The 27,379-nt window shown below is 39.1% G+C and overlaps 1 protein-coding gene across 2 annotated transcripts in view; it reads right to left on the reverse strand.

Moving 5' to 3' along the window:
* The window catches only part of TENM2 (teneurin transmembrane protein 2), a 1,086,458-nt gene that overhangs the window by 618,664 nt on the left and 440,415 nt on the right, over positions 1–27,379 (reverse strand). For both annotated transcript variants that reach the window (XM_038149757.1, XM_038149758.1), the window contains exon 5: positions 6,203–6,249. The gene's annotated coding sequence lies outside the window, so the exon portion shown is untranslated. The remainder of the gene's footprint in view (positions 1–6,202; positions 6,250–27,379) is intronic.

Consider the following 27,379-nt stretch of genomic DNA (forward strand, 5'->3'; position numbering starts at 1 on the left):
TACCTGGAGAAGTTCACTGTCTGGCATCACAAAAGAGGTCACTCCAGCTGATAACCATTATTTTTTCCAACCCTGTAAGCTGGAAATTGTGAAATGCAATGATCCATTGTAACAACATAGGACTCTTCAGAATAAAGAGAGAGCTTATCTTCCTGAACAATGCCTCTCAAATGTTTTAATGTGTTGTAAAGAGGATTATTTTAATTAATTGGTACAATTTCCTACCTTTATCATATATACTGCAATATCATTAGTCAGTCATGCACCTGATTTAAATGTCCCATTTTCATTCTTAATTCTATGTCTGCAATTGCATAGTAATAAATAATGGGAAAAGTAATAATAATAAAAAAAATACACATATGAGTGTTCTCATCTCTCTGTTCCAAGGAAGTAACCACACCATGGTATGGGAGAAGTAGCTCTGTGTCACGTAGTGAGCCCCTAGCAGAGAAGGAGTGGCATGATACAGAATTTTAACACACTGGAATTACCTTTTTTGGTAATTCAGTAAGTGTGGTGTATGTTTGACATTGCAATAACGGAGTTTGTGTCACCTCCTAAATATTGCCAGAAACTGCATGTAATTCATCAGACAAAAAGAAAAGAAAGGTGTTGAAATTTTACTAGTATTTTCAGGTAGTTTCCAGTCTCTTTAGCCTTTTTTTTCTCCTTCCCTTTTATAGGCAGCCTTATTCTTATCATTGTAAGAATGATAGCCTGTCTTTGAAGTGGTTCAAATGGAAGCACCGAGCAGGTAGAAAGCCACTTGCTATGTGCTTGAACAGCTCTCAACAATGCAAAGCCATCAACAAAGTTGCAGTTTTGGAAGAAGAAGAGGGAGAAAAAAAAAGATGGAAAGTCCTTCCATCTGCTCAGTGGAAAGTTAAGAAAACGTGAAGACTTTTATAGGCATGGAATGTTGTTGTACTTTGAGGAATTGCTGTCTGCAAATGAGCAGGTTCAGTATGCACAGCCATCCCTGGTGGATGCAAAACACTCACCAGAACACCACCTGCGTGCTGTGGTGTGTGTTCTGTACACAACAAGCTCTGAACTGACACACCTGACCTCTTTTTTCCCTACAGCTGACCACAAATAGTTGAAAGGAATTTGGAAGAATATTGCTGTCAACAAAGTGTAAAGCGGATTAGTACCAGCTGGAAGCAAATGATGAATCTTTGCTCATCTGGTTGACCAAGAGGAGAATTCACCGGTCACTGAGAAGAATTTTTGTGTTTAAATTGTTCAGCTCTCAGGAAAAAAACACATTGTGGGTGTTAAAATTAGGTGTCACTGTTGCAGAATTGGTAGGATGCCCTGCTTCCAGAGTAGTTACTGTGCTAAGAATGCTTATGTGATAATCCTAGACCACTAATACAATTCTTAAGCTAAAGACACAAATATCAAGGCCATTCTTACTCTATGAATCAGGACTTGTGGTGGGAATAGAGTATAAGAAATGTGTCAAAAGCAGCTTTACCCCCAAAGAGTTGCAGCCAGGCCAATTATCCAAGATCAGAAACAGGCTTGACTCACAGCTGTAACCAATAGGGAAGAACAGTCCTGTAAGACAGGGAGAAGTGGGACCTAGAGTCAGTTACTGTATGGACTTTGAAGAAGAAGGAGCAGTGTTGAGAAGAGCTACCCATGAGAAATCACCGAGAAGGTGTGGGACTCTTGCAATAAGATAACAACACTTTTACATTGAGAGCACAACGAGGACTCAGGTCTCTTACCTTCTTCTGGCCCACCCAGTTACTGGAGTCATACTGGTTTCCAATGACTTTTTAGATTCCAGTTCCTAAATACTGAAATCTGAGTATTGTCATTGCTGTTGTAACATTAACAGTTGTTACCTGTTCCTCAGTTTGGTTTGGAAAGCTCCTGTCTGAGTGTAATTGCAATGTTAATTCTCTCAGCCATTTCAATGACTCTGACACCACAGAGGATGAACAGTTTGTACTCCTACTGCACTTACTGAGAGGTTGTAGCCATTACACTAAGAAAAACTATTTGCTTTACGTACTTGTCTGTATATGGTTTTTGAGAGTGGGAGAAAATGCCACCAGGTGATTGTGATAAAAACCATGGAGGTCAGGGGGTGTTCTGGATAGCAACAATGAGTTCACTGAAAAAGCGAGCTAAGAATAAAATCAATGTTTATTTCTGATGTCAGGAATGGTTTTAGCTCAGCTCTGCCTGAAGTGGTATTGGTGTGGATGAGGTACCCCACAGACACACACTCTGCACAAGATGGAATGAGGCTGATTTTAGGTAAATGGCACCACACACAGACAGTTCTAGTACCTAGTCTAAATGAAAGGTCACTTAAATTGGCTTAGTCACAAGAAGCAGTAGAATAAAATATCTGGAACATAATACAGAGAAAGAAAAAAAGGCAAGTAGGGAAGTGTAAAGGATGAAGTAATTATTTTACATAAGATTGAAATTACTTCAATCAGTCTAAGATTTGAAGCCAGCATCAAAAGCAATGTTAAGTTTGCAGTCTGCTTCAGCAGTGAGCCTGTGAACTGGAAGGTGAATGTGAAAATGCAAAGAATAATTAGGGATACAATCATGAGAAAAAAACCAAACAACAAACAAACAAAAAAACAACCCCTCCAAAAATAAACAAACAAAAAAACTAAAGAAACTAAACAAAAAAAAAAAAAACCAAAAAACAAGGCAAAACTAGGAGTGTCCAATACATAAACAGGATGTGCAGTTTGTGACAGTGCATTCTGAGTGATACACATCTACCCCCATATGAACTGCCAATGCAAACTTCACCAACAGAATTTGTTCCTTTTAAATAAGACCACTCTGGAGACTGAGGGAGGAATTAGAAGGTGGGGAAAGTGGAATTTGTTATCTAAAAATATTTTCACAGATCAGTGAATATTTTAGCTTTCATAGGTTCACTTACCCTCAAGTGAGAACAATATTTTTTCATTTTTCTCAGTACATAAGAACTATCAAGAGAATGAAAAATACTAGATAATAATAAACCAACATAAATTTTCAGGATTGGGATAACATTTTTTTTTCCAACAGGTAGCATGAATTCTTCAGCATTCTTCAGCATATTAAATAATTAAATATTAGAGAGGGGTCTTTAAGGAAGCTGTTAGTTAATTTTACTTTTGATCTGTTCAACCTTAATTTGGCCCCGTCTTTCATTACTAACCTTTATGTTCTGTGCCTTCTTATGCTCTCTTTTCTTTTAATGCAAAGTATTTCCTTGAAAAGAACTTCCATACAAGCACACAAAAGTATTCAGCTGCTTAATTTATCTTCTGACAAAATCCAACAACTCCATTCAGGATCAGAGCCCTTTTTTTGCTACTGACTAAAGAGGATGACACGGTCCTCTCTCTTTGAAGGTCGTGGTTTAAGTGCCTGATTTCCTGAATACTGTATGAAAGAAGGATGATGAACTTAGCTGTTATCAGCTACTTTGTGTGACGAAAGGTGCAAGATAAAGAGGAACTTTTCATGCCTGATCTCCTTTCATTATCTGTTGTGTTAAACTGCACTGAGCAGTCCCTGAGAAGCCCAATATTTAATGCATTGGCTATAGCAGCACTGGGCAATAGATTTATAAAGTGATATGGTAGACACAGTTTACTTGCTGTAAATATGTATAATGCAAAGAAACACGTCCATTTATCACTTCTACCAGTATGAACTCCTGCAGTGCAAAAAGAAATTAAGGCAGCCATAGAAGAATGGGAAGTTTGAGCAGGAAATATGTTTTCAGAGATGTATAACCTACAATGTGTGTTTTAAGGTTACAAAAACACCAATAATCACTAATGAAGTTATTTTTTTATCATTAATGAAACATGATTTTTAACTGTAGATAAGTAGGAAAGAATAAACCGAAACTGAATTGAAGCATTTATTATGTCTGGATGTTTTATAAAGTTGAAATTTAAAATGCTGAAAAATGGAAGAGAATGCAAGTAATCCAAGGAATAAAAATAATATTTACTCAACAGGGTTGGTTTAATGTGTGCTTTCTTTTATGTTGTTTTCCTATTTTAATACATATATCTCATTTTTAAAAATGTCATGTTTGACATATAAAATCTGCCAACTTAGTGATCCACAATTTCCTTCTAGGTTTAATGTCACTTCACTGTAATTCTTCTGTATTTTCAAACAGTTTCATTTTCTGTGCTCATTAAAGCAATCATTTCTTTGCCTCCGAAGGAATCTTTAAATGCTGGTTAGCACCAGTACTCGCTAAGCAAGTTATTTTATTCTTCTTATTCTCTTCCAAAGGCATGTAGCTGTACTTCAGTTATTTAAAATACTTGTCTTGGTCATTATTATGTGTAATAATGCTCTCACATCATTCAGTGTAAAATGTGAAAATGGCGCATTCTCACACTGATACACTTTTGCAGAACTGACATTTGTGAAACTGTATTTATATGTTCTTTGCATTCTTCTGTCCTGTTAGTGTTAAAAAGGTGCCGGGGATCCTTTGTACTATTCCTGTCATAAGCTATTCCCAGGCTAATTTCTGATTTCAGGAAAAAAAGAAGGTGTAAACTGAGACTGTCAGATCCTCAATGAGAGAATATACATGGGATATAAAGGTACCTCAACAAGAGAACTTTAAATGCTTTCACTGTCCTCTGAGGAACCTGAAACTTATTTTACTAATACCAATATTACTTTTTTTCCTAATTATCACTATTGAAATAGTAAACTGATATAGAAACTCTGATATAGAATATATTCAGTATAAAAACTTGTACAAAAAATTAAATATAGAAAATCAAATGCAGTCTTTACATTGCTATTACGATTCTGGAACTGGAATTCACTCATCCTTAAGTACATCATATACAATTTATCCTGAGAATGCTGCAGTCTCTCAGGTCTGATGACCTGCTTCACTTAGAGAAGAACTGACTTTTCTAGTGTTCCAAGTAAATATGACTCTAAATATAATTAAGAATATATGGCAGCTATGTAAGAAGACACTATCCACACTAATTCATTCGTGTTCAAATTCAAACTCCAGCACATGTCTAACAATGGGCCACACAAACTGGGTGTCTGTCCCTGATGCTGATTGTTACTCCTGGCATAATTAACCTTGCTTCCGGCAATTAATCACCTTGAATGCCAACAAACAGTGTATTTATCTTCATTAGCTTCCTGCATGGGAGCCTTCTCTTTATGCCGTGGAGCAGGAGCTCCAAACACCCATTTGGCTGCTGAAGGGACAAGGATTGCCTGGAAGGGAGGAGGATTCCATGGAAAGGACATGGATTCCATGGAAGAAATGAGGATTCCCTGGAAGGGAGGAGGATTCCATGGAAAGGAGGTGGATTCCCTAGAAGGGACACAGATACCATGGAAAGGGAGGCAGATTCCATGGAAGGGACACAGATTCAGCCATCCCAGGGGCTGCCCCTCTGGCAGGGGGCCAAAGGCAGCCCCAGCTCTGAAGGGCTGGGCTGGCACTCTGTGCATTAAGTGTGACTCCACAGCCATAGGAAACCCAAATCTGTTTAAGACTATGATTTTGCATTTTCAGCTTCCTCATATATTTTAATGAAAGACAAACAGAATTATGGACAGTGCAAATTATTTTTCTCAAGTGAGAAAGAAAAGAGAGGATGCCAGGCTAATTTATTTGCTTTTGTGTGCATCTCTTTTTCCATGATTATCTTAACAAATGAGTTTACTAGCAGGAATGTTTGGTAAAATAATGAAGCAAATATTGTTAAATATTGTGATTATTCATAGCAGAACCTATAAGTCATGTTTCTCCAATTGGAAAAGAGAAATGTGTTGCACAACCTACATACCCATTCAAAAAGGGCTTGAATATTCAAAAAGCTCTGCTTATGAATGAATTACATAAAAAATTATGCATAGATATTATTCAGCAAACAGTTTGAACATATACATCAGAAAAACTAGTTTGTTTGGAAAACTTGCAAACACATAATGGAGCAAAGAAATTATTCATTATGAATTATTTGCACAGCATCTGTCTTACTTTCTCATGTTAATTGCCTCTGCTAAACCACATTTTCACCCCCTCAGTATGTAAATTTAAATGATTTTGCATATTCTCTGAATATCCAGTAAATGCAAGTTTCATTACCTTACAGCTTACATTTTTTTCTTTCTAATTGTAGTGGCATTTATATAATTTTAAAATTTGACCTACTAGCTTCCTGTAGATTGCAACCTTTTCCTCTGGATTCTGATTATTGCCTAAAAAGAAAAGAAACACATATTAAAAAAATTAAACCCATGCGCATTGACTGCATTTGTGAAAGATCTCTTAAGGTATGTGTTAATTCCTATTGCATTTATAAAAGTTAGGGCTTGTTTTTAATCACAACATTTTAATGTAATTATTATAAATCTAGCACGTGACCCACAATTGATTGGAATTAACATAGAAAATTTTACTGAATTCTCAGAACTCCTACAGGTACCTTATCCTTTTGTGCTTCTACACTCTTGTGTAGAGTTATTCATTCTACAAATACAAGCTGATACATCAGGTAGTCTGACTTCCTGTAAAAATATCTTTTTTTTCCCCTGAATTTTGTGAAATTTTGATTCTTAGACCACTGACTCATGTTGTCTGTCTAAGAAACATCATGAGAAGAAAATGTGCACATGGTATTTTATCTTTTCTTTGCCATTACTTCATACCACCAGCAGAAATAAGTGTCTTGTCCAAAGCTGTCTGGTCTTAGAAAATAAATGCAGGTTTAACCCTTCAGGCCTGTTAACAGAAACAACCCCCTGGCACCATCTGTCCCCTGGGTCACTGAGAATGGGCCAGCCAAGAGAAGTCTCAGGATTGTCTCTCCTTTATCAGCACACACTTTGTTAGAAACCTGCAGAAAGCACTCGGAAAGCCTCAGTGCTGTGCTTGGAAGCAAAGCTCTTTGAGAAGTAGAAATACACATTTTTCTAATGGCATAAAACCTTCTGGTTAGTATTCTATCCTCGACGTACCACAAAATACAAAACCCAGGATATTATTGCTTCTATTTTACACTCAAGTTACAAAACACTATGTTAACATGGGTAGAACTAGACATCCTCATTCACATATTTACTGTGGGCAGAAACCTGGCTGAATGCTTACAAGGAAGTGTTTTGCAACAGCCATTAGTCCTTTGCCAAGGCACAGGAAGCAGGTGTTACTGCCTGCACATCGCTACTGAAAACTCAAGTTTTCTAGCATCCTATTGGATTTCAACAGGGGAAGAGAAATCAGGATATAGTGTGATGATACAGTATTTGTGCATCAATATGAAATTTCACTAACTTGTGCTCTGCAGGTATTTGTGGGTCATAACAGAATTTCTGTTAGGAGAAGTTCCCAGTGCACCACAGAGACCTCAGCAGTATTTTCTGCTGCTGATCCATCCACCCTTCTGTGCTCTAATGCACCAGGCCTGGCTGTCAGATCACATCTGAAATGAGCAGCACCAGTGCAATTTTGGGCCTCATCTTCAGCAACTCATTTTTTGTAATATACCTTTAGGCTACTAAACACATCTATAGGTTTCTCCTCAGGACAGGATATGCTGTCCTGTATGCTTTAGCAGTTCAGTGAGCTGAGCTGATTCAAATGAGCCTTGAAATGTTAAATACAACTTGTAATATCAAACGCTCTCATATCAAATAATTTTCTTCCCGTGAATCCTAGGGAGATTAAGGACTCATGCAGTGACTGAAATGTCCACTACTTACATCAAATATCCCAGCACTGGCTATATCATTATCTGGATATCCTCATATTCCTCACTGGAGGAATGGCTGGAAATACAACTGCAGCACTTCTAACTTTATTCGTAAATCAAGTATATAAGGAGCATCTATCAGGTCCATATGGCCACAAGTGAATATGAAATGTTGAGTAACTGTGTCACAGTGTGACCAAAGCCTTCATGTACAACCTTGAGGTGATGTTTTCTTTGTAACTGGTGTAGAAATTAATTTTTGGGTAAGAGAGCAAACTAAATGCAGTATGGCTGCACTTTAAATTTTCCTTCCTTCTGCTTATCTCAAAGCCCAGAGAAAGAAGTTGTCTCTTCTTTATTGTTTTTCTGGTTTTGCTTTCATATCTTGCAGCAGTGTCTGTTTACAGCTTGCTTACCTTCCTTTCCTTCTCAGCTGAATTAAGATGAAGTCTGGTTTGAATCATCCAAAATGCCTTCACCCAAACCTCTCCTATGTGTTCAGAATTGAAGAATGGGAACTATCAAGGCATTTCTTCTTCTTTTCCCCCCTTTTGCTTTGCAGATGCAGAAGAGACACTTAGAGAAGGGTGCTTGAGCTCCTGGGTGCTTGAGCTCCCTGTTTGCCAGTGCAGCCCTTGTGTCCCTGGGCAGGACACCCGTGCCGAGCCTGAGCTGGGTCTCCTGCCCTAATTCTGGCACGTTCTTACTGACACACATTTTTGTGCTATAATTAACTTAATTATCATATCATAAAGCAGCAGCATGATTTCCATCTATGCACTTCATGGTAGCCTTATAAAAACCAAATATTTTGAAAGGTAATTAGTTAGTAACTCAGTGTGAAAACCAGGAGGTTGTGTTTTCCAGGACTGGCATTCTCATTGTAAATGCAGTCACACATAGGATCAAATGGCTCGGGAGATGCTGTTTGAAAAACTCTGAGAATGGCAATAGACTATAAGTGGGAAGACCTCAGTGTTGCAAACAATTAAAAAAATTATATTAGCATATAGAAAATAACCCTTTCTAAATCACATTCATTTCAGGATCCTATTTCAGGAGAAAATGTGGAGTCTTGATACCTCTGTGGAACAACTGTTAACTGCATAATGACAGACACAGCATACAGAAACAAGTAGGGAGTACTTTCATGGAAAGCATATTGTCATTTTCCTTGCACTGAAAGTCAAAGGCAATTAAAACATAATTTAATTAGAGAATATCTTATCAGCTGTAAAAAGTAAAATTGATTGATATGCAGTGTAGGGATAACTTGGCTGCTGCTATTTGTAAAGTGATGCTGAGGCTGACAAATTAGTCACTTGGTTTTTTTTTTATTTGATAATTTCATGTATTTTTATATTTTCTTTCACCACTGAAAGCATTTAATTAGCTAATGTTTGATTGCTCATTGTTTGGAAATGGAAAATGTTACAACTGTATTGTGATTTGAAGAGTTGTTGGCCTTGAGATTAAGCATCTTGCATGACTACATCCTGCTCTCTCATTACTAAAAATATTTATCTGATAATAGGATTTTTCCTATGATTATTTTTGTCTGTGTTACCATCCAATAAGATGTTTTAGTCTCCAGCTTAAACATGACATGAAGCTGGAAACAGGTCAGCGTAGCTCAGAGCAGCTCCAAATGAGTGAGCAATCTCCTCACTTGGAAGGATCCGTATCCCTTACCCAAGGGCTGAATTTGGCCAGGCAAGGAGGAGCCAGTCAGGAGGGATGAACACTGACAAACCAGCAAAGCTATTTCTATTTTTAAAAAGCCACAAAACAAAAGGGATAGCCAATTTATTTGTTTTTTTCTTAAAACATCTCTCTTCTATTCATTAAACCAGAAATTTGTTCTCAGTCATTACTTCAGTAAAGAGTTGCAGTTAATAAATATTAACAAAATATCCAGGTGTCTGTTCTTTTCTGTTAATTGTATTCTTTAGAAGAGGGAGAGTTGATGACATGGCTTCTTGGGTTTTTGGCTATTTCTAATATTTCTGTTCTGCTAAGAGAATGCAAGCAGACTAATGTCCATATGGATGCCAAATTAATGCATTACTTCCCTCAGAATGAGCACTTCTACAAGAAAATCCTAGGATACATTCAAAGGACTGGTAAATAAACTCATTAAATAAATAAATTAAAGTTATAAATTAAACTAATAATTTTAATTAAATTCAAAACTTGACTAAAACCAGATGCCAGTGCTTTAGGGGTAGGACTCCTGAACTTTGTAATGCCTCTGTCCATAGACTGCATTTGTAGAGATTAACTGGGTAAAGTAAGAGATTAATCTTTGCTTGACTAAAATAATACCTTCAAGGTGGATTTTTTTGTTGTTGTTGTTTGTGTGTGGTTTTTGGTTTGTTTCTTTTTAAAGGTTTTGGGTCAGTTTAGCTTTTTTCCCATATACAAATCCATTCTTCTTGGGTCTACCAAAATATTTTTGGAGTGTGGCAGCTGTGGCTTTTCCCTGCCAGGGAAATCTCTATAGGGGCATTTATTCCTGTGAAGCCCAGTTTTCTATGTGGGCTAACTTCTTTCAGAGAGGAGACCCATAACAATTGAATATGATTAATAAGGTAATTTCTGCTTTGCTCAAGGAAAGGATATCAGTGCACGTGTACACCTTTTTATATTAGAATCAATTTCAGAGGATAGGTTTTCATATTAAATAGGTTATGAATAAGAATGGTCTCATTTAGATGCAAGAAAATATACAGAATTCTGTATAAATATTCTAACAGTCTGAGAAGGGAAAATAATTTGAAGAAGTAACTCATTAGGTCTGACTTCACAGTGATACATTTAATTAAAAAAAAAACCAAACTAAATCAATTAGTTGTTTCCCAGATTATTGGAGACAACTGCTCTCAGGTATATATATATATATGTATAAAAGATATATAATAGATATAATAATGCAATTGCTTCTATGTGAACTGGTGTTTCAGAGCTGATTGAAAAAGATTATTTTGTTTGAAAAACTCACACAAAAAGCTGTAAAAAACCAGCACCACATTACTGGAGACTCATAAGTACATTGCTAGAGATGTATATTAACTACAGAGTCTACTGCAGTTGAAAATGTCCCTGCTCAGGGCAGGGGGTTTGCCTTAGATGACCTTTAAAGGTCACTTCCCACCCTAACTATGTGATGATTCTCTGATTCTCTGAACTAATACCAGAGATTAATTTAAATGCTTGTGAGCAAAACCACTGAGAAAGGCTTTAGCTGCATCCAAAAGGGATGTTTCATGAAAAGCCATGCAGTTAGTAGGTTAAAATGTTAAAGAAATAAACCAGGAATTAGTTATTTCACCAATTAAAGTAATCATCAAGCAATAGTTACATAGCCTAATAAAATACCTCTGGGTTTTGCTGTTCATTATAAACATCTATGTACTTCACATACTTTGTACCCTGAATGTATTAAAAATACCTGAAAGCAGTAGGTTTGCCAAAAAAGGCATGATCACCTTTAAATAAATAACAAAACAACTTCTCAGAAGTGATGGCAGGCATGAGCAGTGTTCACAACCTGTTAGCTCCCCTCCAATTAATTTTCCAAGATGCTTAAAGCTGTCATGCTGATCTGTGGAGATAAAAACCTTCCCCAGTCTGTGCATGAAAGTGCCATTGTTTTCCTCATTGCTGTTGAAAATATTGTACCACTGTTGAATGAGTGTGTAAAGAATTCAGAAAAAATGCCAGTTTGTGGAATTAATTTTGTGCTTTCAGTGTATTTCACACAACTGGGGCTGGGTTCTGCCACTGCATCCACAAACAGCCTCCCCACAGGTGCTCACACCAGCAGGCTCAAGTGTCTGCAGGAACACAAACTGTACTGTGGGAAAGAGAGTGAGACTCCTAATTTAAAAGATCCAGCCGTATTTTTGAGTCTTCATTACCTTTACAGGGAGTAAAGAGCATCTCTAAGCCAGCCAGCAAGATAAAAGCCTCCTCTCTTCAGTTACAAGGAGATCTATCCATAAGAGGGCTATCTGCTCTTTGCTTTATTATTTTGTGGGGTTTTTTTATGGGGAAGATAAGGAATATCTTAAGGAACATATTACAGGAATCAAATTTACTGAAATAGTTTAACTTTATGCATTGATAATCAAAAATATTTTTGTTTAGCCTATAATTTCCCCTTGGGGAAAAAAAAAGATTATGCAATAGATGTGATGTAAAGACATTTCTCCTAAATACATACTAAAGAAGAGTTCACTACAGACAAACAATAAATTCTGGGAATGCAATTCTCTAACAGCCTGGAGGAGATGGCTGTTTTAAACAAGAGTGATTTAATGAGCCAATATACATCTGGGAAGCTGAAGAATGCTGGCAATGTCCACCTCGGTGGCAGCAACCACACAGTCCAAATCTCTGTGTGCCCAAATCTCCCTTTCCTGTTTAAAAATCCTTCTCAAATCATCTGATGCTAGCAGGAGCCTGTCAGATGTTGTTATGAATTACTTAAGATTAAAAAAAAAGATTGAGAGGAAGGCTCTGCATGGTGACAGAATGTGTTTTCAGTATATCATGTTTCTTTTGAAAATTGCAGAACCATTGGGTTTTTATTAGTGTGACCAGTTTCTTAGAAGATGGTTAATACTTCCTACAAGAAACCTGCAAATAGGAAACTAGGGCAGGCAGTAATAGATTTTGATGCATATTGCACTCAGAAGAATCCCAAAGCCTGACACAAACACTGCTGATCATGGCCTGCTGTAGACTCAAGGATAATCACTGCTGCTGAAAGGAGCTTGGTCCCACGTTCCCAATGGCAGGTTTCTAATAGAGTACAAGAAATCCTCAAAAGTTCTTTTAGGTGATGGCAGACCTGACTAAAATGGTAATGGATTTTGGTCAAGAAACTCAATATAAAGGCAAATAGAGAAGAGCTGTGTTAGTCAAACAGAAGTTATTGGGCTCAGAACAGAGTAAATGGATGAAATGACAGAAACGCTGGAGAGAAGGTCAGGTTACACAGTGTAATGATCCCCTTTGGCCCTCAGCAGGTGATCCTGGGGAACCCTGCTCCTGCTGCTAGTCTGTAATTCCTGTACCTCTACTGATTTATTTGTGAGCCCATACACAGTAATGATACCTGTGCATGATTACCGACAGCATTTGGCCATGAATGATGGCAGTAAAAATGTGTTTAAGTAGAATTATGACTTGCATGTTTTTAATTTCACGGCAAGATCAAGGCCTAAGGAGGAGAACAGGCATATTAATTTCCTAATGGGAAAGCATAAAGTGCATTTTTTTTCACTGTTTCCCACCATTGGTATTACCAGTGCACCTTCTCTGCAGCAATAAAAGAGCTGGAACAGAAAAGTCCCAGGAGCTGTAACTGTAACATCAAAAGTCTGTGGCTTTTCTCAGAGACCTCCAACTTGCACTGTGCTGTGTGCTAACATTCACATCACAACTCCCACTGAGGCACTGCTGATGTCACTGGGAATTTTGACAAGGAGAAGTCCATTCATGTGCTGACTCATGATGATTTACAGGTGATCTCCATGCAAATCAAATTTTTACAAAGAAATCAAACAGGGTCACAAAGTAAAACCAGAGTTCAGAGCTCACCTATTTCTGATTCTGATTCCTGACTCTGTAAAATGGACATTTATTGTGTACTTCATAAAATGATGCAGTAGGCTTTTTGCTTTCAAGCAACGTTAAGAAAAAATGAAAACTAGTAAATTACAGTATAAATATCCTGGAGACCTAACTCTAAAATATTGCAGTTTCACAGAGCCTACTGTTCCACATACATGCATTTTATTTTATATGCACATTACAAAACTGGTGTTTAAAGAAATCTGGGTCATACAAACTTGTAATATCAAATATTAATCTTTAATAATAACACAATGCAACTAAAAATCCATCTGAATATACAGAAGGAAAATCTTACATTTATACTCTGTATGTCCTTCTGCTGTTACAAATATTTTGGGTGTTGTGTTTTCACAGACTTTCCTCATTATCCAGTTTTCAAAATAAAGTCCTGAACGATACCTGAAGCTGTTCACCAGGATACAATAGTTATTTGTGTGCCATTTCCCACTTTTTTTTTCTATAATTAAAGAGAGTATAATGATATATGGGAGGAAAAAAAAGCCTTCAAATATATACAAGAAAGCATACTAGCCCCTTACTAAAATAAAGTCAGGAAAACTGGTTTTACTTTCTAAAAACTTAGGGTCTCCTATAACAAATACCCATGTTCAATTGTATTAATATCATTATTTGAGCCAGAAATATTGCTTTAGCAGGCAATCTGTCCAATAAGATTTTGAAACGTTCCATAAAGGGGATTTTGGTTGAGAGAAAGTGTTTGCTATACACATTTTATTGCTACTCCAGCAGTTTCTGGTTTGTTATTCTTAAAAAGGGGTTTTGGCTTTGCTTAGTCTTCACCCATTTGCTGTTCATTAGTCAAAGCAAATAACAAATTGGAGTCATGTGACAATGTCAAAGCTGGCTGACAGGATAAGTAAAATTATACAAATGACCACTGGGGCATGAACTGTAAGTAACTATCAAACATAAATGCACAGTTAATGTATGAAGATAGGTTATGCTTGTGTCAAAATGCACCAAAAGACTCACACAAAAGACTCATTGAAACCAACTTGGGATTCTAGAACTTTACCAATATGTTACCCCAACAAAAAGTACAATTTTAAAAATAGTTATTTTCTTTTGGCATATTCTAAGTAACACTATGTTACAGTAAAAACAACTCACAAATACTCTAACATTTAGTAAATGAACCAAACAGTGTTTCCCAATGACTGGTCAATAGCCTGTCATTCTGTTTACTTGGCATTTCCAAAGGATTGCTCAGATATTTTATTCATATGTTGAAAGTTGCAAGTGGTAAGCATTTGACTGGATAAAATCCTACAGAGTAAAAAACATACAGATTAGCCATTTACAGGTTTAGTTTCACACTTCAATACGTCTTTACAATTATACTAGCAATGAAAATAGGCAGGGTAAGTAAGCTTCTGAAATAGTAGCTTCAGTTACACCAGCAAACATTTGTTTAAGAAGTGGAGAAGTATGCCAGAGGCTTTAGAGAAGTCCAGATAAATATCATCTGTAGCCCTTCCCTTGCCCCCTGATGTACTCACTCTATCAGAGAAGCTCAGGACAATTCTTCTGAACTTTATGAAGGGATAATTAATTTTGAATTCTGACATCTTACCATGTATTTCTGCCTCTCAGTATGTAGATAAAAGGACAGGAACAGCATGGCAATTCCAGGAGAAAAGCAAGAAATATCTCAGCCCCATTGAACCCAGGGCCAGCACAGCCCCTTTCGTGCTCTCTCAGGCACAAGGGAGCGCTTCAGGGATGCTCACAAACCCCCAGCCCTGCCCTCTGTAGGTTTCTAAAGCAAGAATCTTGGTCCTGGTTTGGATTACTGCTTTCTTCCAGCACGTTCAGCTGTGGCTGTAATATTTCATGGCTGGAACATGTGAAAGCACATGAGGATAACCAGAGGGGAGGGCAAAAATGAAAAGCATTTCTGATACCCTGAGGCATCCTTTGCTAAGGAACTGCTGGCACTAGTGGCCCTTGGTGGTCTCTATAGGCTATTTCTTGTTGAAGTTTAGCACCAGGAGGATTTTCATTGCAAGTTTTTCCAGGAATGTTATTCAGAGATAGTAGATAATCACTGAATTTCATATTAACAAGCCATGATGTTAAATAAAGTACTGAAAATCTTAATCAAAGTTACGAGTATCAACAAGAAGCAAAGTAGCTGATAGATTAGCTGCTGAACAAAAGTTTTCTATGATTAATTATATCATAGTGCACTAATTTAGTTTCCTCAATCTATAACTTCAAATATCTATACTAATTAGTTGCCAACCTACAATATAATAAATGAGATAATGAAATAAAGATGTATTAAATATCAATTTCTATTACATGCACAATTCAAAGCATGTTAACAGACAAGATGAATTCTGATTATTTTTTCTTAAGGATATATTAGCATATCATTATGTACATGAATGCCAAATAATACTTTCCCAAAAGAATAATGTTCAATTACTAAATCCACAGGATTTTGAAAATAAAACAAAATACTGCACGTTAGATGGAGGCTGGCATGGGTTAAGTTTACAGAGACATCACACCTTTCTCCATCATATTTTCACCTGCTCATGTGATGCACAGTTTTGCTTTGATGGAAAATTCCTTTGGGTCTTCTTGGTGTAAAGCTGTTGGTGCTTGCAGCAAAATTTGCAGAGAAAGTGGTGAATAGAGAATGTTTTCACTCAGTTGTTAAACCAGAGAAGTATCCACAGCATTTTTCACAGTTCATGAAAGGGACCATCAATTTCTGTTAGCTTTGTTCAATTTGGGAACAAGTTCTACAAGCTTATTTTCTTCTATGAATTTGGTTGGGGGGGGAAAAATAGTTATTTTCTGAATTTGTTTTAGAAAACTGAGCTCGTAGGTTCCGAATTTAGACTGAAGGAATTGTAATATCCCCCATGGAAGCTGAAGAAACTCTTAAGGAGCCTTGGACTGAGGCAGTATGATTCATTTTCCTGAAAGCAGTGATGACAGTCAAAGCACAAGCAGTGTGGCTTGTTTTATATATCAACCTTGCATGTTTTCCTGTCAGCTTTGTAGTTTGTCATCCACAGCTTTGCCTCCAAATAGCATGAACTTTGAGGACAGCAAGCTGAAATGAAAGACTCACTGCCTCCTATAGAGAAGAAGCAGGGCCACCAAGGAATAGCAGAATTTCTGTTTATTCCACTTCATGTCGCCTAAATTGTGGAAAAATATTTCATTACTAGTAGAAACACAATACAATTCTGTTAATGGCAGTATAATTTGTTGTTACTATTTGGAGTGAATCTGTGAGTAATCTAGCTCCTATAACAGATGAAATCAAAAAAGAAAATACTAAATGCAAAATCTGATATACAAAAGCAAAGAATGAGCTGGAACAGCTGCAATAGCTTATTATAAATACTTGTCAGAATTGTTCAGCTCTGGCAGTGCTTGCCAGCTGGAGTGCAGTGGTTCTGAGAGGGAGGTGAGCTATCCCTTGTCTCTACGTGGAGAAACAACAGCTAAGTGAGCAGGAATGCACAAAATGCCCTGGTATGTCACTGCAGAGTTTGACTGCCGGAACAATTCTCAGATACAGAAACCTTCCACCACTCCAGGCAGTGCTGCCAGAGCAGTGCCTGGCCAGGCTGGAGCACACAGGGAGTTCAGGCTTCTATCACTTCAATCCTTCTATAAACTTCATCAGTTGTTGGGGTTGTTTTCCCTCCTACAGGTGTGGGCTGCAGATATGTGGTCAGTGCTACTGTCTGGGTACAACCGGCAGAATTTTCTCCTCATTCTGCCAGGGCTGGGAATCGTACCTGCCCTGAGCAGCTGCATTTGTGACAAGACACATCCCAATACATCCCATTTACAGCTACCAGTCAGGTTAGCATGGCAAGGTGATAAAGATTTGTATCATGTGAATTGGAAAGGAGATACAAACATCCACCAATGTTTAAAATAAATTTTCTTTAATTAAAACTGACATACACTGAGTTCATTAGTCTGAAGTTCTGTAGCATGTCAGCATTATGTTAGAATCATTTTAAATATGCTGGAAATACGGCATAAGGCTAAGTTCACACTGACTTGCAGTTATGCTGGTCAAACAGCACTAATCAAACTGTTTTATTTGATGTTTGATCTAAAGCCCATGAGGGTCTGGCTATTGCATTCAGTGGGAATGGAGTTCAACCCTTGATGAAACAGTGCTTGATCCTTGTATAATTCCATTACTTATGTTACTTGCTGAATATATTATTTCTTAGATAATTCTTTACAAGTAACTACCAATAGATAGAACACTTAAAAAAACCTCAGACCACTTATTGTTGCAGTTTTCCTTTTCAACTCCTTCAAATCCTGTTTATTAGTGCCTCCCTGCTTCCCTGGTATCTGGGGAAAAAGGGGTTTTTCAGTAACAGAAAGCATTTAGGTACAACTGAAAGACTTCTGTGTGCTCTTAGCTACAATGCATCACATCTCTTAGGTTCATTTTAGAAATGCTATTTTAGCCACTGGTGTTTTATTAAATTAACTGCTGCAGGGTGGCCATATTTTACTGGGAGTCACAGGTACCCAACTCTGCCGTGCATGGCAGCAGAAAGGTGGCATCTGCTCTTCTCACTACATTTGCCCATGTCTGGTCAGTCTGACCATTGTCACACAGTCACACGGAATCAGAGACTGGCTGGGGTTGGCAGGAACCTCTGGGGATCATCTTGTCCCTGCCCAAGCAAGGCCACCTCAGAGCTGTTGCCCAGGAGCATGCCCAGACAACTCCTGGATGTCCCCAGAAGTGGCCACCCCCCAGGCCCTGCAGGGACCCTGCTCCAGTGCCCAGTGACCCCCACAGTCACGCAGAGCCCCCTGTGCTTCACTTTGTGCCCCTTGCCATGGGCCTGCCACTGGAGCATCACTGGAGGAAGCCTGGCTCCATCTTCCTCACAGCCTCCCTTGTGGAGCTCACACACATTCCTGAGACCCCCAAGCATTCCCTTTGACAGGCTGGATGGGCTGAACAGTCCCAGCTCCCCTGTGCAGATGGTTCAGCCCCTCCAGCACCTTCCTGGCCCTTTGCTGCACTCTCTCCAGTACCTCCACATCTCTTTTCTCTTGGGGGGCTCAGAACCAGACACAGAGCTCCAGAGACCACAAGGATAACATTTACTCACAATAATACACAAACTAATACTGCTACTGAATTATGGGAACTTATAGCTTAAAAAGATTAGGAAAATTGGAGTCAAATGTTTGTACATACAGACACAAAGGGAGTGAGATTTCAGGTGCATAACTGAGTAAATGAATGCAGAGAACTTTTTGCATGCTAAGCAATAGAATAGTAAGCATGTCTGTGGTGGAGAGGATGAAACATGGCAAACCACCCATTAATAAGTATCTATTTTCCTTGACAAATGCCTAATTGTTCAGCAGAGTAATTGAATGTTCTGTATTGAGCTAAGAGGCACACAAATTTAAATACCCACATCAATGGGATCTGCTCAGTATTCCCTGCTCACTCCCACCAAAATATTCACAAACCTCAGCAGAGAGTTTTCCTGAGATCAGCTAGTAATGTTTTGTACCCAGCACATGAGGTACAATCTCTAAAGTTGATTTTTCTACCAAACCACAAAACTGTCTTTCTATCCTTTTGTTAGGAATCCTCTCTGTCCATGCACTTTACCTCTTACATATGCCAAGATGTAACTCAATTAAAGCTGAAGAATGAAAATATCACAGTTTAGGGCAGAGAAAAAAAAATCACTAAGTCTTTATTAAAGACACCCAAATAAAGCCCATGGTAAGTACACATATTTCAGGTGAAATAGGAGGCTTGAATTGGAAGCCCAGGGAAACACTTGAAAAGCAGCTGCTTTTCAAGGAGCCATAAAACCAGAGAAAAACACTTCCAGGCAAAGCAGCAAGCCTGTAAGGGAGAGAGGATATCTACTGAATGAACAGCAACTGAAAGGAACCACTGTGTAGAAAAGTGGCATTGCAGAGTACTTAAATGACAAGTCCATAAAGCTTGACCCAAAATATATATATATAGAAAATACCTCAAAAGCTAATGGGCCATAAGCTTGGTGCCAACAGGATGAAATCAAGTAAAGGAAAGGGATGAAACAAGGGTCAATGACAAATTATTGTATGGCATTAATTTTAGAAAAATAAAGACAAGGAGGATTTAGCCACACAAGATCATGTACTGATTAACAGTAAATTGGTAACTGCAGTAGCTTAGAAGTTAACAGCACTGAATAATAATGAACTTAAAAAGTAAGTAGCTGAACTTCTCACAAGGTATGTTATTTCTTTTTATATCAGGGTGAAATGGAGAGGGTAAAAATGTTCCTGTCTTAAAAAGTAAGACAAGCAAAGTCTGCATCAATATCAGATAACCAACAAACAGAGCACTTGAAGGACATATGTTCATCAAACACCAAAACAATGCTGTGAGAGGGTCAGACATCTTTAATCTACAATTTACTCTATGAAATGAAGAAGTTCCATTCTATGAAATGAAGAAGCATTCAATTGGAACATGCAGAGATCACATTCCACATACTCTAACACGTTACATGCCAGTGGAATTAGCTATGAATTTACCCTAGAAAAATATCATGTGTGTTTTAAATTGCACAATATCTACATTTACATCCTAATCCTTTTTTTTCTCTCCTAAGATCAGCTTCTGCTTGAATACTCTAGAAAATGGATCTTAATGACTACATGATTTTGACCACAACTGAGATTATTTGGCAATGCCACCTCTATCACGGGACAAGGAGAAAAGAGAGTTATTAGAAGCCACACAATTTTTGTCCTAAGCTTTTTCTGCATTTTGTGTATGTCTGTAACAATGTTTTCATGTGTTTATCAAAACAATGCAGCAACAACACCTTTCAGCACTTCTTTTCATTGTGGAATCTGATAATACTTCACAAGCTTTGAGTCTCCCGTCTGGAGCAGCGTGTGCAGTGGTGCCTAAAGGCTGGATTCAGGGAAGGACTTCCACCTGGTTTGTAAGGATTCCACCAGATAGAAGGGCAGAGGTTACACTTGGGCCAGGTTTGGGTGTGAACATGTTTAACTTAGTCCTCAGTGTGCCTTTGGCCCAAGTCAGCCCCTCAGGCAGCCCCTGCTCTCAGGGGAGGTGACAGCGCTGGGCACAGCCAGCTCCCAGCCTGCTGGGCTGGCTCAGGAAATCTATCCACAAGCCCGAAAATGGGGCCATGCCAGGCTCATCCCACTTCCCTCATCACACACCCCCTCTCCACACACATCCCTCTCCTCACCTACTGCCATTTTACCCAGGAACATTTAACACAAAGCACGGACCCAGAGCAGAGATGTGAGAGCTGAAAGGAAAGGCTCCCTGTGCTACAGCCCATAATACTTCTGGTGCCCTTTCCCACCTGTGGAATAGGGCTTGAATCCCCTTCTGCATCACAGAAGAACCTGAGCTAGAGTGTGAGAGTAATTTGGGTGAAAAGACCATGAGCTCAGGCTCTCCATTTCCTGGGAGAAAGCTCAGGTTTTAGCAGATGAAAGGGTTGTAGTCATGATAAGTTAAGGGTACAAGCAAAACCTGCAGGAAAAGTAATTATCTTTCTTAGGCTAACTGAGGCAGTGACACCAAACCCCCCCCATTTTCAGGTCTGGGGATTTGCTGGTAAGCAGGATGGGCATTGGAACTGATACCATTGCCTTCCAGTGGGCTCCAAATTGCTATGAGGGGCTGTCAGAGCACCCAGCAAAGGCAGGGCTAGGAAAGGAGACAGATCAGCCCCAAATCATAATTCCATTCCCCCTTCCAAATCATTGTACACCATCATCTCTAATCACCTCCAGGCCAGTGATGAGCATGCATTAAGCCCACTTATGCAGACTGTGTTAATTATTATTACACATCACACTGCAAGGTTACATGAGATATATGGATCCATGTATGGCAAAGCTCCACATCAAGCCATAAACATTCATTTGACAGTTGCAAGGTTTTGGGGTTATTTTCACTTTTTAAATGTTTGAGGAAAGGATAATTTAAATATAGTTTTTTAACACCACGGTGTGCTATCCTAACAAGCCTGGGAAAATACAGCACTGTCCAAGGGACTCTGCAGCCCATCACAAGGGTAACAAGGTACACTTTCACCTGGCTAAAACCCATCTGCCTGGGAGCTGGGAAGATGAGCCTGCAGAAGGAGGGTCCTGCATGCTCAGCTTTGCCCAGGAAGGTTCCATGTGTGCAGAGCAGCCCTGAGCTCCCAGGCAGCTCAGCACCTGCCACTGCTGCCTTTGGGGCAGTTTGCTCTCTCACTCAGGTGCCAGAGGGGCAGAATCCCCCCTTTAGAATGGAGGAGAGAGGCAGAAACAACTGACACAACCTGCAAAGTTTTGCACAAGCTGAGCGTGGGTTTTCAGGAAAGCGTTTTTTGATTTATATTGCTATACTTCTTACAAGTTCATTACTGAATGAAACGCTTAGATTCTATTTTTTGATATGAACAATAACTTATTTCTTAGCCAGTCTCTCCTGCAGCCAATAACTATTGTCTCTTTTGTAAACTGCAGCCCCTCTTGTTGCCAGTAATATGTGATTTGGGGAAATGATTTAAATGACAAAATGCTAACTTGCAACAACAAAAGAAATGACACAATATAAACTAAGCTTTAATAACTAAAAAGATCTTTAATTAAAATTGCTTTCTATTCAGGGGCTACAGTTTTCTTTAAGCAGCTGCCCTATGAAAGTTATTACCTAAAGTTTTCATTTTCCCAGTACACAGCTGCAGAAAAGATTTTATTCTGGTGAATGAAGGGCTGAACAACAGCAAGGACAAAGCTCACTTAAACTAACAATGGAGCCGTGGCAAAAGTCATAACCTTCTGCTGTCTTAGGGGAAGCACACTTTCTGCATATAATCTCTCTGATTATGCCTAGTATGCAAAATGCAGTTTTATAGCTGCAGCTCAAATAGATTTCAGTATTGCCACTGAATACTAATCACTGATGCAAAAAACGTACAGCTCCCTCAAGGCATTTCAAAAATCTTGATTATTTAATCAGTGCTCTTGATTTATAAGGCGAGCTGGTTGATGACTACCAAAATGTGACACATTGGACACTATCCAGATGGAATGCCAGTTTTCATTTGAGGTTAAAGAGGTAAAACTCTACAAGAGAGGTTTTCCAGTACCCTGGACCAGAGCTAGAGTTAAATCAGATGATAAATAAAACCTGGCAGTTTGGCTTGCACATAATATTAAAACAGAAACGTCACTGAATTGTCAGTTGTAAAATGAAGTAATCAACTTTCTTTCTGATTATTCTCCATTTCCACTATGGACTTTTTTGTTTATTTTATGTCTTCCATTTTAATGTGCTCTTACATTTTTAAACAGCAGCACTTTACCTTTTTACAAATATATAAGTGGTGAGTGCTGCCTTTTCATAAGCACTGATTTCCCAGCCAGCTGGATGCAAAATTTGAACAATTCAGTTCCTTTTCCCTGTAACCACATATATAAATACATGAATTTGAAAATATTTTTGCATCTACATCTCTATAGGGAAACATAGGCTTAGGTGTATATGACAATAATTTAAACTCCTGCCTTAAACAGCCATAGAATTGCCAAAAATTTTTAAGAAACTGATGCATAAGTTCTATTAATTTCTGAACAGGTTTGCTTCTGAGTTGCTTGGGCTTTTACAGTCCCATGCCCATCTTTAATTGTCAGCAATGACTTTCTTTATAGAAGGATTCCATATGAAATTTCCTTTTTTTTTTTTTTTTCTATTAAGATTTCAAGAAGCAGAATGACTTCAGATTGAGACAGCAAAGAACTAAATTCTCCTTTAGAACTTCTCTCCAGGCCTAGCCTCCAGAATTGAGCATCACTTTGGGGACATGATTATGTGGATATGGAGGCCAAAGGCTTCCAACTCTTCTTGAAGGTGTGGCCATTGCTAGAAACAGTGACCAACACTTATTTTCAAAGCAAAGTCACAACTACAGAAAATTATTTTACCCAAATCCATGTTGGCGCTGCAGGTGGGCAGCAGCAGTGGAGCACCCAGAGGTGACAGTGGAACACCCAGAAGGGATAGGAGAGGACCCAGAGGTGGCAATGGAGGATACAGAGGTGCCAGGGGAGCATTCAGAGGTGGCAGGAAGCACCCAGAGGTGGCAGTGGAACACACAGAGGTGCCAGGGGAGCATCCAGAGCTGGCAGGGAGCACCCAGAGGTGGCAGTGGAACACACAGAGGTGCCAGGGGAGCATCCAGAGCTGGCAGGGAGCACCCAGAGGTGGCAGGGGAGCACCCAGAGGTGGCAGCAGTCCCCAGCCCATGCCAGCAGAGCTGCCTGGCAGGGAGCCAGCCTGTGCTCTGCTCCTGCCTGTGCTTGGTGTCCTGGCTGGTATTTCCACTGAGCTCTCAGTGATAAAGCCAATAATGATCTCAGATAACCACAGCCATGGCACTTGGGCAACCTGCTAACTTGGCAGCACTGGACAGGCACCAACGTGCAGGGATAACCCCAGGGAAGGCTGACTTGGAGGTTAAAAGCATCCTCACATCCCAGTGCAATCCTCTCGAGCCTTCTAAAACCAAAAAGATGAAAATTGTAATCCAAAAATGGGAATTTGATGGAAATTCTAATGATAAATAAGCGTTAGAATTATGAGAAGTCATCACACCAACACACTGGAAAGCTACTAATACTCATAAAACATTGTTTCCATTCCTCATTCTAAAAAGTTTGCTAGAAAACCCATCAGTCTGGATTCCAATAGCACAGCAAAAGGAGTCACAGGGGCGTGCATGGCTCCTGTCCCCAGCACACCCCCCAGAGCAGACAGACGTGCGTGGCAGCTCTGCCCACGTCAGCAGCCCCCTGTGCCAAACTGCTCCCCCAGCTCTAGCAGTGACACTGTCACCTCCACACAGGCCTCACATCCAGATTTTGGCAAAACTGCAGATTTGTATCCTGTTATAAAGCCAAAACATTTTAATAACTGCAAGAGTTCACTTATAAAATCTGTGTAGTTTGGGTTTGTGCCCCTCATAATTCTTTCTCTGCACGTGTAGGTTTTTTATCATCTGGAGCTTTTTGAAAGAATATCTCCCTTGACTGGACTTGTGGGTAAGACAATCATGGGGCAGTTCAAATAGCTGCATTATTCCGTTTTCTGTCAGGAATCCAAAAAATCTGCTTGAAACACAGATGGCTATTTCCCTGTCATCATCCACCTCCTCCGCTGATCCCCCCACCACTTCAACTGCATTTCTCTGTGTTGGTATCCCTGAGCAGGGAAGTTTTGCACCTTCTATTTGCAAGGAAGAGCTACAAGCTGCTCTGTGAGGGTGTTTTGATGGTGCATGAGACAGTCCTGCTGCAGACAGCTCTGTTGGGTGACTGCCTCAGGCTCGGGGTACTGCAGGCACAATGTCATAAATATATTACAGGTCCTCCCAGGCCTTGTGCCATGTGGACAGCATGACAAAAATAGCTTGCAGGGATTATGTCCCCACCTTCCAGTCTTGCATGGCAGCAGCCACGCAGCAGGAAAAACACTGGAGCCAGAACTTGCCTATGCACGTTAGTGGTTGCACTGCAGGGGAGACTGCTGGGCAAATCATAACCCCAAAAGAGAGGGGAATCTCTGTTTACACAAAGCAGATGACACCACTGCTCCTCCAGTCTTATCCTTCCCCCATCTCCCACACAGCCTCACTACAGGCAGCTGTGTCAGGGGATCAAAAATCCATTTCATAAAGGGCTCCATTGGTTTTGAACCTAGAAAAGAGCATTAGGAATATTCTGCTACTACCATGCCTTTCTGTTTCTGCTATTTAAACTGGGGCAAAATTTCAATGCTCCTTTGCTGGATTAAGCAAAGTCAAAGCCAGTTCTGGATGCATGTGGAATGGGAAGTCTCTCTGCAACACCTCTGGTATCAAGCCACCAGGATGGTGACTGCCACCAGCTTCTCTGCATCCTGGTACAGCCACATGCTGTGTAATCAGCTATTTACTCTTAACCCTTCTACTTCCCTCTTCATTCCTATATGTACCTCTCATCTTCTCAAACTACATTTTGAAATAAAAAACCCCTAAAACATTCTTGGCAAAGCATCTCATAAGAATTACCCGCTGGATGGGGCTTGTGGCTAACAGAACATCACAGAAAATTATCTGAATAATTCCATGCACCTGACACCAGCAGAAGGCTATAGATCCATTAGGCCAGGACAGAGAGAGATGATGTATTACAAGAAATTTTGGAGTGCTGTTTTTAATGTGTGGGTAAGTGTATGTGGAAGCTGAAAACAAAATTATTCTTAACTGTTGTTAAACCAACAACAATGCAAAAATCTATGGTTAAAGAAGAACTTTTCTGGTTTTTTTTTGCTGCACCCCACACTGCTGCACCTGAAACAAGAACTTGGTTTTTTTTTTTCCTCAGTTGACTATGTAACTGTGGGAAGAAAGGTCACACAGACTTTCTGTTCTTCAGAGAAGCTGGGTTTAAATACATGTTCTGCATTTCTGACTGTGAACAAAGAACTTGTTACAGAAGTAAAAAGCAATATCCTAATGTTGTCTCACAAAATTCTGCTTCACAAAAATTACCAACAGTAACATCAATACAGATAAAAGTTGCACCTGAAAACATTATACACGTGTAGGATTTTAGTGCAAACACTAATCAATTCCTATTTTCAACAGTTATGTTGATTCCAATCTGAGGCCCACATGTGAGGGTGATCCCATCTAAATTCAGGGAGCAGGAAAAAAGACTACTCCTTTCCAGAATTTATACATGCACTGTATATCATTAAAATAGAAAGTAGAAAGAAAATTACTTTATTAGTGGGAAAGCTGCAATTTTTAGGAAAACAAAAGGGCAATAACATTGCAATCATTGGGAAATTTGAATGGTTCTGAAGATATACTGCAATATATGCATTAAAAGTAGGGAGAGGTAATCTGTCTCCTTCCAGACAGATTATTCTGATTTTCAAGGACAGAGAACTGAGACTTTATTCCTTCAGTTTACACACACACCTTTGTCAGAAATAAAACACACTTCAAAGGCAAGAATTTTCATAGTACTTAATTATGTGGCCTCTTACACGTCATGCTCATTGAATTCATATGATCCTATATATTTGGGCATCAGAAGCCCTTTATATTTTCTTAATTAGAAACATAGATTCGATGCAACTTGCCAAGAAAATAAATTAAATCCATATACATCACCTGTGAGCAATAGGCCTGATTGAACAGGGCTGTTTAAATCTCTGTGGTTGGCAGTGTTCATCAGCGAATTTGTTTACAAAGTGGAAAGAATGAGATGCTGTCAAAGAATGAAAAATAAAAGCTAGATTTCTCGGGAAGGAGACATCCGTCTTTTTCTATTTGTAAATGCTGACGAGCAGGGTTTAAGGAGGGCTAATGTCATCCATTCATCTTAATTAAAGAGTTAATTGCTCGTGTATCCTGATTTGGTTAGCTGATCTTAGTAACACGAGGAGCGTTTGCTTCCATGTATTCATTGACCGCTGCAATGACATCATCAGCACGAGCCAGGATTCATTCCTGCCTCAGCCTAAACTCGTGCCTTTAATAGCCTCCCACATGATAAAACTTCCAAGAGCAAAGGAGTTCTTTAGCATGGCACAGAATACCGAGAGGTCTGTTCAGACCCTGTTAAAATGTCTCAGTTCAGCTGCCATTGAAGTATTACTTCAAAGTCTAGAGTCACGAAGATAAGTAAAAAGTAATTTTAAAGACTAGTTCTGGGCAAATGTATATATGGAAATAGCACAAACCATCGAAAAATCACATATCAAATAGAGGCAAGAGACTTATTACTATTCAATTTTTCCCATCTGTAGTCATAGTCAAGTAAGCACTGACACAAAAACAGGTGAGGTTCACAGCCTATTCTAGGGATTAAACACCAAATTGGTTTAGTCCTGTGTTTTACAACACAAAGAGGGG

This window comes from Motacilla alba, chromosome 13 (genome assembly GCF_015832195.1).
Source record: "Motacilla alba alba isolate MOTALB_02 chromosome 13, Motacilla_alba_V1.0_pri, whole genome shotgun sequence".
NCBI classification, from domain to species: domain Eukaryota; kingdom Metazoa; phylum Chordata; class Aves; order Passeriformes; family Motacillidae; genus Motacilla; species Motacilla alba.